The 12,065-nt window shown below is 33.9% G+C and overlaps 1 protein-coding gene across 1 annotated transcript in view; it reads right to left on the reverse strand.

Annotated features, from left to right (window-relative positions):
- Positions 1-9,611, reverse strand: part of LOC149412775 (fatty acid synthase-like) — a 54,847-nt gene extending 45,236 nt beyond the window's left edge. Inside the window, exon 1 of the mRNA XM_089645045.1 lies at positions 9,511-9,611. The gene's annotated coding sequence lies outside the window, so the exon portion shown is untranslated. The remainder of the gene's footprint in view (positions 1-9,510) is intronic.
- Positions 9,612-12,065: the final 2,454 nt, after the last annotated feature.

Below are 12,065 nucleotides of genomic sequence, written 5' to 3' on the forward strand. Positions count from 1 at the left end.
TCCACACAGCATCCTAAATGTTGATATAGGCATGTGTGAGTTAATGTAAAAAAAGTGATAGTTGTTATTTCTTGTGTTTTGTATTTATGAATATAAATTAGTATTGTTTTAGAATATAGTTGTTTAATTTACAAGATTGTTGAAGATTTTGTCAGTGCTAGTTCTTACAGGGACTTTCAGAATAATTATCATTATGGCTTTTTTGTTTTAACCCTAGATAACTAATCGCTCGTCGAGGCGACGACGCGCTACTCGGCGAAATTCGAAATCATCTACTTCCCCCCGCTCTCCGACCTTGACTCTTTCATTACTTTCCTAATTTGACTTCCATCTACGTCAAACGTGCGTAAAGTTTGCTACCTGTGTCCATCCAAGGCCCGGAGTGTGACCAAACACCGTTGCACCAGATGTAGAAAGGCTATTTGTGGTCCACACAATATTAACATGTGTGGTCACTGTGTAGACCACAGACATAGGAATTAATAGACGAGAAGATAATGGCGAGGGGTAAAATCAACTGTTGAAGAACGAAGGGAGTGAAGCTGACTGTGATTCGATAAATCAATCTGACAGTAAATAGGCATCTCGCATTATAATATCACCATTTACTTCTTAAAAGTAAAATCTGCTTTTGAATGAATAGACATTTTTACATGGGAGCGCAAATTACTCGCCACGTTATGAACAAATTTGCGAAGTCCAAATTCGGCAAAAAAATTCGGTTCTATTTTCAGAGTCGAATATTTCGTTTAAGTATTTAGTTAAGACACAGTTATAAATGTTCATAATTTACTTCCCAGCAACCAACCAGCTTTGTGTTTCGCGTCCAGACGTTTCTCGATGTGATAGTAACAACTGATTCATATTATACGATGTGAATATGCTTAAAATAAAGTAAAATAATGCTTATATATGGAATGTAATACGACAATTGGGTTTATTCTCTTTTTCACGAATATTTTTACAAGTTTTCATAGTACAAGTCAACATTTTGCCGTGTTATTTCGTAAAATGAACCGATTATGCCTCGACCATAGTTCGCACAAGAATGATGACTTCACGTTTTCAAATTTCACTTGAGGCCATACGCGAGCACAGCCGGCTCCAATGGAACCGGTATGGGGAGTGGGGATAATACGCTTTTAATCACTTAGGGCAGGTCTACTAATATTCATATGTCTATGGTGTAGACTGATATTTTGATATTAATTTGTTCATTATAAACCTTACTTTTGTGCCATGTAACAAGTTCCTATCTTAATTAAATATTTTTGATTTATTTCTAGTGTTTTATTGCGTAGTCCACTCGACGAATGTGTAGTTACAATGAAAACGGTCTAGTTATCTAGGGTTATTTTCATTTGCGTGCTAGTTCGTTGTAGCCATTTTTCCTTTACTTCATCAGTTAGAATTGTTATATCATCTGATCAAGAGATCAGGCCTAAATGATTAGGAGGGTTGCTGATGGATTTATTGGGTTGAACACATAAACATATCGGCAACCGTAGACCTGTGCTACCAGGTTAATAATGATGAATAATGACGATCTGCAGTTATGTTTGTAATATTTTACTTTGTCTTGATTAGTCTTGCAAAGGTCAAGACTAAGGTTTCCGAGATTACTGTAACAGTTAAAATCTCAAATGGGATTATGCTGGCACGTGAATGACACTGATCACGACTAAATGATGACCATTTTAAAAATCATCGGATTTCGCCGACACGCAAAACTATAAATAACTATTTATTTTTTGGAATAACTTTATTGAGTAAAAACTTATATTGTAATATTTAATTATTGAAGACAATGTTGGCGTTTTTTAAACAAAAATCTGAAACGGAAAAATCGGCAAATGGCTCAGCGGTAGAGCGGTGCCTCGGCAAGGCAGGGGTCCTGGGTTCGAGTCCTAGATGTGACCGTATACTTTTCTGGTTTTTCTGTTACAAATTTTCGTTTAGAAATCGCTAATATTGTCTTCAACTATAAACAACTACTGGCTTCAAATGGGTAAACATTAAATTTTTCTGTATGTGACATCAAAATGATATAATCAATGAGCAATGAGTGTCTGGTGCAATTTGATGGAAGAACCCTCCCCAATAAAGACTCCATTGAAATGTTTAGAGTAAGTATATCGGACCGGCTCAAATATCGGGGCTCTATAGAAGCCCAAATAAATCTGCCTTTTAAGAAACTGTGCGTCATAGGCCTTTGATTCTTCAATAATAACCTAAATTAACCCTATACAAATCTTAAATATGCCCAACAATTGAATTTGGGAGCAACCTCTGATCTGTGGCCTCACAATGCTTGATAAACCTACTTGATTCTGTGCAAAGGAGGGCGGTTCATCTGATTGCCAATCCATTGTTAACAGACCGCTTGCCGTCTGTAATGCACAGACGCAATGTGGGCATGCTGAGTCTATTCTACAGTTATTTTAATGGAGCCTGTTATCAAGAGCTAGCATCATTTATCACCATTGCACCGGTGCAAGTGCGTGAACATGAGCGAACACCCGATCACATTTGATGTTGGCTTCATGAGAACGGTTTTTCCTCTTTCGTATTATTCAGGCCTCTTCAAGACCCGCATTAATAAATCCCTTCCTACGGCCCGTCTCACAGAGCTGGGTGTTCAACAAGGTGGCGAAATAGCTCTCTAGTCTTAGTGTGGTGTCACACAACAAAACAAATAATAATTTATGTAGACGGTCTAAACCAAACCAAAAGACCTAAATATTAATTATTTATTTATCTTTCATTTTGAGAAGCGACATACAAAATGAATACGCAATAACCTACAACCGGACATTAACACAATACGTCTTTTACAGCGTTAGAATCAGCGAAAAGTCCAATCTTTAACCTTAATTAAAACGCTGGCCATTGAAAATATTCCGAATTATGGTTATTCACGTAATATTCAAACATAATAATTTGAAATGCTAAGTTATGTGGCTTGCCTGACCCCAGCGTACTTCATTACCAAACAATGCACAAATAACACGTACACTACACATATTAGTATGCTAATATGGCTACATAATAATATGTATTAAAGTCAAATATTTGACTTTAAAGTTTTGTTCATACAAACTTGATGAATGACTGTCTGAACTTGACAATTTTCAGAAATGGACAGTGGTGTCAAGCCAATTTCCGTTACATTTTACTACAAGAGACAAGCAGTTAGTAAGGCTAAAGTTCAACAATTTTAAATATTATTATTTGGGTCTTCATAGCGGTAAGGCCATTCAATTTTCGTAGCAATTGTTTTACAATAAAATATTTTTCCCTTTTTTCCAATGTGTGCACGGCATTATTTTTAGAACTTGAGTGTAATACATAAAAAATGACAGTATTGACAAATAATTTATTCACAATCCATTTATTGCGTAGGGTTTTTACGATTAAAAAATGTTAATTTTAGAGTTATAAATTACACATTTTTATTTGAATGTGCATCTATAAAATTTTCATCTATAAAATTCAGCTTGCGTATGTTAGTGCTCACAAAACTTGAAAAGTAGTCGACCGATATCGTTGAAAATTTTATAGTTTGTTCTTATCAGTGCCAGGAGTATTTATAAACAGATTTGAATGGTAGAAGAAGATGGGGACGCCCGAGGAACGCAATATCCTTGCAACGAAATGAGATACAGAGTCGAATTAAATTTGATGTAATGTAATTTTCTAACAGTAACATTGTGGTACACAGTAGTGAATGGTGGAACAAGTCTGAGACATCCAAGGAAGACTTAAACTCCTTTTCGTGAACTGAAATGAGATATAGAGTTGATATCCATGAAGTGTATTCATGTATGGTAGAAAAGACAAGAATCAAATAATTATTTGTGGTCAAATGTGGCGTACGTGATGAACGAAGAAAGAGACATGAGGAATGTATGACTTGGAAGTGAATAGTTTAAGAGGTCGAGGACGCCCAAGGAAGACATGGAACGATCAACTGAAACAACTAATTATTATAAATACAATAATAGTATTTACACTTTTAAAATGCACCCCGTTGACAGATACATTAGAATTCACATGCTCAAAACTTTACATTTGCAACGCCGGGTACATCTCAGCTAGTACATAAAATAAAATAAAAAAACCTGTCAATTTTTGTTATTTTTTAATCGCAAAAATTATAAACTAAACTTACGCTTTTCAAATAACACGAACCCATTAAATTTCACAACTTCAATTCCCTTCATACAAGATACTTAAGTTTTTATCAAATCTTGGTATTAAAAAAAAAACATTTTGAATGTTTTCCTGAACTCGCTTGAACTTATTAATTTAATAAAAAATCATTTGCCGTCAAGTTCAACACGACAAATCAATTTCCTTCATTTGCCCACGTGTAGAACCAACAAGAGAAAAAATTTTCCGTACACGCGCGCATATAATACAAAATATCACAATGTAGACATTCCTAGCAACATTTAAAAATATCGAACAGAAGTAACGAGAACGATCATAAATTAATGCATTGGGATTTATTCGTCCATTTCCATATCCTATATTCCTGTTTCTCTCCCGCTTGCGTAAAATTAGTTGAGACAATAAAACTCCTAGCTCGAAGCAACTTTGGTATTAGATATAAAATTAATAATAAATAAACATTAAAAATAAAAATAAATATTATTCACTCATTTTTCATGTTTTCAATGTAATTGTTGTTTATTTATTCTTTTTTTTTGTTGTTTATATTGTATTACTTAGATAACTAACTAACCATCACGCTGTTTCCCTGCAGGGGTAGGTAGACAGGACGGACCGCCAAACAACAAGGTCTTGGCACACACTCCTTGCCTCATTCACCTTCATACATCGTCTCATACATACTCTTCTATTATTCTGACTCTTGACATGGCTCGAGTCAAGTATCTGATCACTTGGTCTTGCCATATCTTCCTCGGTCGTCTACGACTTCTGCTACCATTCACATTTGCATCATATATTATCCTTACACTCCTTTCTTTGCTCATTCGCTCTACATGCCCAAACCATCTAAGCGTATCTTTCTTGATCTTACTCATTACGCTTACTAATCTCCACATTTCTCTACTTTTATCCTTTCTCTGCTAGTTCCATGCCTAACTTCCATACATCAGGGTACGTACCAGCACTCCATTGTAGACTGCTAGCTTTTCTTCTTTGGACAATTTTTTGTTAACGCCAACTGCGTTCAGTCCTCCATCAATAGAGTTACCTGCATTTACCTTTCTTTCAATATTTCTGTCAGCATTCCCATCTCTCGTAAACATACTTCCTAAATAACAAACTAATCCACCCGCTCCAAGTATTCCTCATTCACAACTACGAGTATATTTCACACTGTGTTCGTACATTATTGCTTACATCTACCAAATATTTTATCAATTTTAATAGTTTTTGGCCTAACTTTAATTAACTTCACATACATAACGTATATTTGTATTATATGTGCTGTTTGTTTCTTACAAATAAATAAATTAAAGCTTAGATAGGTCTCCTATCTCTGAAGTGGACATTTTTTAGAGGAAGATCAAAGGTGGTGTCTTCCAAATGAACGAATCCTTTAGGACAGAATTTTTTTTCAATACATTAGAGGTGGCAAAGATCACATTCTTTCTGAATACATCTATTTGAATTTAGACTTTGTTTTCTTGATTTAATGATTTTTTCGTGAATGTAATGAATTAATCTTTCCAGTGGAAATTAACCCACTTTCCGACATCCGATCGAGCTGAAATTCGGCAGATTGGCTCGTTATCGATGACAATGCATTCTATCTACTTTTGGTGGCAATCACGCATTCACAATTGGACATATACGCATTTGTTTGAAATTGGATGACATTAGAGTAGTTAATACACAATTATTGGTAAATCTCAAATGATATCTGTTTTTATTTTGTTTTAATTTTTGACAGATTCCTTAATTTTTCAAGGTAAATGTAAATTTCTGATTATGAAGACTTTCAAGCTTGAAAGATCAATTTCTGATTCTAAAAGCAAATTACAAAAATATTTTTTGAAACGCGATTTTCCTGAGGCACAATCTATCTATATAAATAAAAATGTTAATATTCGTTTGTGCAAAATCTTAAATCTCCCAAAGTTCTTAGAAATTTTGACAACTTTTTTAAAATTTTTATTATATATATTATATTACCTATATGCAATTATAATATCTCGTGATCTTTTAAGGGCTTCGCTTGTATATCATACAGTATCAAACGTACGTATGAATGTACGTAGGTATGCATGAATTCTGTAACTTACGTAAGTAATTTAGGGTGCTATATAATGCTACGTATACACACGCGAGCCGAACTGTCGAACTGAACCTCAACTTATGGTAAAGGAACATAGCAACGCCGCTTGCAGTTGCTTCGCAAATGTATACATGCCATAACGTACACATATTATAGTGCTTACGTATTTATTAGACAAAGTTCGTACGGAAAAAGGTCAACGCCGACAGAACATTTGATTGGGTCACACGGAACTTATGTTCTATTTAATGTTTTATTTATAATGTCGTAAACAATATTCCATTTGGTAGTCTAATATAATCGTAATTTTGTGGAAGTTTACCTGAAAGGTTAACGGACAGTTAATTCATTTTATCAGGCGTTCTACACTTTTCCATTCATAATTATTATGATATGAGTTGTAATTAACAATTTGTTTATGATTTAGAACTACTCAAAGTCATGTGAGAATATTGTACCTGCTCTACCGATATTTAATTTAATCATTGATCCCTTCGATACTCGTGCTTAGTCTGGATATTTGTAAAAAGATTTGTCACATGCGAACGGGTCGTTTCTACGACTTCAGATGACAGAGAGAGTCAGCTTTGGCGTTCGAAGTATGGGCCACGTATATCGGATCATTGTCCGATGTGAGATATCACGCACATCAGTCAGTTACAAGCGCTCGCCGGGCTCAGGTCTCCGGCGATAACTTCAAAATGCCGAAATGCACGATGAGATATTGTACAAGTAGTACTGGAAAATATAGGGAAATCAGTGGTATAACCTTTCATCGGTAACCGTAATCAGTAATCGTGTAAATTGACTTATTAATGTTAAAAAGTCGTGAAGCATTGTTGGAAGAATACGGGCGACATCGACAGCCGCCACACCCCCTTCATACTTCTCGCAGGGGATCAATATATTTCACACTGATATTGCAAGAAATGTAGACTCTATTTATGTATAACTCAATGGATAAAGGCCAAACTACACGGAGCAAACGAAATGAGGTTGAATGAAGTATGGAAGGGCAGTAGAAGAGAATTTTCTCCGTTTGTGATATTTTTCGTCTAAACCCGAGGGGTCAATTTGTAAGCAAAGTTTCAAACCCAAAATAAATCGATAGTGTCAAGAATAATAATTATTACTTTTGTCTATTAGGTCGTGCTTGCCTTCAATTATACCATATAACTTTTTTTAAATATTGCTGCTATTATTTTGATCTTCAGTCTATTTTTAACTGAACTTTCAAAGAAGCTGTATTTATCAGAGAAGGGACAAGGGTGGAGTTTCCGGTAACCGGCTCCGGACGCGATACCGTAGGGCTCTGAAAGATTTTTGAAGTGTAGCCAGATGTTGGCTGATTTTGTCCTTTCACAGAAATTATAAAATTACCCCGTAATTGGGGTGTTGGTTGCCGGTTGAAAAGCCTCGTAAATAAATACAACAAGAACACGGGAATACGCAGAATGATAAGTTTGATTTCACAAAAGAAACCTAATAATATATTTCTTGCTAAAATTAGATTTCCTTCACAATGCGTAATTTATGTTAACGATTTTTTACGATGTTTTTTTACTCATTAAGTTATTCCAAAATAAGTAAGAATAATTGTTTGAAGATAGCATATGAGAGTAAATGAAATATTGCTATTTCATTAAAAATGACTTCTAATTATTCGTATTCGGGTTAAAAACGGATGAATTGACAGGTTTCCCAATAAACTATCAGTAAAAGACGAATATGTTATGACGATGTTGGAACACGTGTTCATAAAAAATATAATATTGTGTTCTATCAGGAACACTCACGTGAAAGAACACGCGTTCCGATATATCACGAATATTATAAAAGTTTATAAGGACACGGCATGCTATCTCTTTTTTAAAACGATTTTAATAAATCTGCAATACTATTTTTTATTCGCAGCTGCATTAGTACAATTGAATTACCCACCAGGTAGTTCCGGTTGAAATATTATTTAGTTGATTTGCATTTCGTCTGCCTGTAAATTTGTAGTACGTCGTGTTTCCGTTTCAAGATGGTGGCCGTTTTAATGGTTTCATTTAAGTTACGTGTTTTATTTAAATTATTAGCGCAGACCCGTGAAAAATCACGGATACTATGAATTCTCGACGTATCAGTTCCAGTTTTGAGAAAGGGAATATATATATTTTAAAATATTATATTACAAACAAACATTTCCCATCTTGAAAATGAATCTTAAATTAAATCAAAACTGAGATCTACAGTTCATTGAACTGGAGTTACAGACATATAGATGGAGTCACAACCAAAATGAGTATTTTTTAAATTCATTATTGTATTGGTTTAGTGTTTCGCAGTTAGTAATCTAAAAAAAATGCTTACAATGTACGGCAAGCCCCTGATATTATTTTTATGAAATCATCATTGTTTAATTTGTTGATAAAAATTGATTTTAAAACATAAACCTGAATGGGTGGCTGAAGAATGTAACATGTCAAAATTGAACTTCGGGATATTTTAAAAATATTACATTCAAGGCGAAGCACTCCGAAATAATGCAAAATAATCTGTTTTTTGTTTGAAAATTTGATCACATACAAATATTTAAGATACTTTAATTAAATTCTGCGAATCGAATGCATCTTGGCCTTTGTCTTTTTAGTATTTTTACAAGCCCAGAAAAAAAAATTAAAAAAACCGTTTCAAAGTTCAAAATCTCCAACTTTAGAACTCTTTTTCGATTATAGATTTATCGTTTAATGTGGCAAATAATTTTTTTTTTAAATTATCGTAAAAATTTAAATATTATTAATTAAAACACACTTTTCGGCGACGTATTTTTCATGCGTAAATCAAAACACGCTGCTGGTGTTAAGCTGGAATTTGAACCTTATCGCCATCTACAGAAGAAGTGTTATCGGTGGCGGCCCGATTACAAATGTTACACTACGTGGTGCGTTTCCTTAATTCCACTACACTGGAAAGTTGTAAGGATCCCGACGAACTTAAGGTTCTTCAGGTTATTTATAGTATTAAAAAAAGTCGATATCCACGTCTGTATGTTTGTGCGCTTAGTTCTTCTAAACTACATAACGGATTAAGTTTTCATTATCATTTAGAGAATTTCTTCCAAAAGGTTTACATATATAGTACATGTCAACTCAGCCACCTATGTTCCCAAAAAATATGTCGTAAAATTCGAAAATTATTATTTTAATAAATTGATGGGTTCCTGCATTGAAAAAAAGATTTAACAGTAGAGTTACCTTGATGGAAAATTAACTGAATGTGCGTAACAAAGTATACAGAAACTGAACGGAACTTGAAACTGGGAAGCACTCTGATGACTAGGTTCCCACTGACAGGTTAACCACAAACTGAGTTCCAATCAGGAAGCAACGCTTTTATAAACACCGAATGAGGTGAATTAACATTATTATTATCGTTTTAATCGATCGATATCTATAGGCTCTGCCACACGTACACTTCGGAGCGGCGGTACCACGCGGCGCGCCGGGCCGCCTCTTACATAACTCTTTACCAAACGCTCTTAGAAAACTGTATTGGGATGGGGAAGTGCAAATGAAAACATCCTATAGTCACTCATTAAAACCCAAAAAACCATAATGGAAATTATTCTGAATGTCCCTGTAAGAACTAGCATTAACGAAATCTTCAACAAATTTAACATCATGTTACTAAAATAGCTATATTCTAAAACAATACTCCTTTACGTTCATAAATACAAAATACAGGAAATAACAACTAACATATATATGAGCAACACTAGATCTAGTGTTTAGGTGATTTAGTAGATAGGATAGGAAGAAGATAAAGTTCTAGGAAGGTAAAAGGTTTGAGGGTTGGTTAGGAATCTAGGAGAGGCAGACGCATGTATATCAGAAACACTAGATCTCAGGGTCAAAAACATATCCAACAAACAAATACAACTTTGGGCAAAAACGCTTTCTTTACTATGGTACTAAATTCTACAACAAAATCCCACTCTCATTAAAAACTCACAACAATACTTAAACATTTAAATCTAAAATAAAAAGCTCGATACAAAACATAGGGAGATCAGAAATAGATAAAATACTGAAACCAAATATAGACTGAAACTGAAACCACTGAACTGATCAAAAAAACATCTTGTAATATATGTATAATTCTTTATATTATCCATACTACTAAATTTTAATCATACGTAAATGAAATCCTCAGCGCGGGAGATCCCAGTGAGGATATCATTATATCTATTTGTTGGAAAAAAATAAAACAAGAATTAATATTATTAATTATTATTATTTTTTTTTTTGGTAAACTAATGTTTTAAGACAAGATTTTTTATGCATAGCACAAAGGGTAACAATTATTTTTATAAGCAATAATTATTAGCCTGAAACACTCATCCACATTGAAAAATCTCCTGATAAAAGATACATGACGCCAACGGGACTTGAACCCGTGTCCTTTCAATTTCCGGTCGACAGCTCTGACCACTGAGCTATGGCGGCTTATCTCTTATCCGCGAAATAATTCAATATATACTAGTGTTTCATTCAACAATTACTGCTTGTTACATTTTTTCACCTGAAACAACCAACTTTATTTTATATGAGAAAGGCATTGTAAGTGCTAACTCTCTCACTAGATGGCGGCGAGACAAATTGTCTACATTTTTTGGTGAAAGTACTAGAACTTGTCAAAAATTAATTATTATTATTATTTTTTTATTTGGTAAACTAATGTTTTAAGACAAGATTTTTTAGGGTATTAAAGGGTAACAATTATTTTTATAAGCAATAACTATTAGCCTGAAACACTCATCCACATTGAAAAATCTCCTGATAAAAGATACATGACGCCAACGGGACTTGAACCCGTGTCCTTTCGATTTCCGGGCGATATTATTAGTTATATCTAATATTATTAGTTTCAGAGTTTAATTTTCTGCGCGGCGGCCTGGAGTGGCGCGTTGTACTGCCGTTCCAAAGTGTACGTGTGACAGAACCTATTGTATTGTATTGTTGGAACGAACTATATCGTTTCCTTGTGTCGCTGTTTCCAAGGGCAAGTCCAGGAACATTCACATCGGTAATTTAGGGAATGTAGTTATTTGGTTACCGGAACTGCTGTATTTTGAACTTTGGTAAAATCTTGAATACATTTTAAAGTATGTGCTTCGGTATACCGACCAAGTGCCTTACAAAAAATATCAAATATACTAATTTAGATTAACTGTGCGTTAGCACTGCGTGAACTTTGGTTCAATGAACACAATTCTGCTTTGAATTTAAAAGTTATTTAAAAAAATTGAAATGATTGTTTGAAGAATTCAATATATATAATTCGATTATAATAAATGCAGTTTTTTTTAAGACAATTTTACAATAAATGAGATTAAAAGAATTTGGCATTTTCAGACTATAAAAATATTACCGTTTGTTATTTCGGCTACTGGAATTATACCTAGCTCTTTCATTAAACATTTAGGCGTATTATATCTGTCAAAGAATTTATACATAAAAATGCAAATTTTTTAAATACATGAAGGATTATGAAAGATTTTTTAAATATTTATATTGAGGGATCAGTAGGATTTATAGGTCCAGTTAGAAGTTCTATCGAGCCGAACCCTCTGATATGAAAATATCTGGAGTCGGTGAATTATTTTCCTATTTGATCTCTGGTGAGTTGACGTGTTGTTCTTGTATTGTTTTGTATTTATTATGCTTATGTAATGCACTTCCATAATGTGGATTGACTAGATGATCATTTGTGGAAAAGTGTGTGGAAGGGTTTAGTTTTTCCTGTGGGG

This window comes from Hesperophylax consimilis, chromosome 22 (assembly GCF_061612785.1).
Source record: "Hesperophylax consimilis isolate HC1 chromosome 22, BYU_Hcon_1.0, whole genome shotgun sequence".
Taxonomy (NCBI): domain Eukaryota; kingdom Metazoa; phylum Arthropoda; class Insecta; order Trichoptera; family Limnephilidae; genus Hesperophylax; species Hesperophylax consimilis.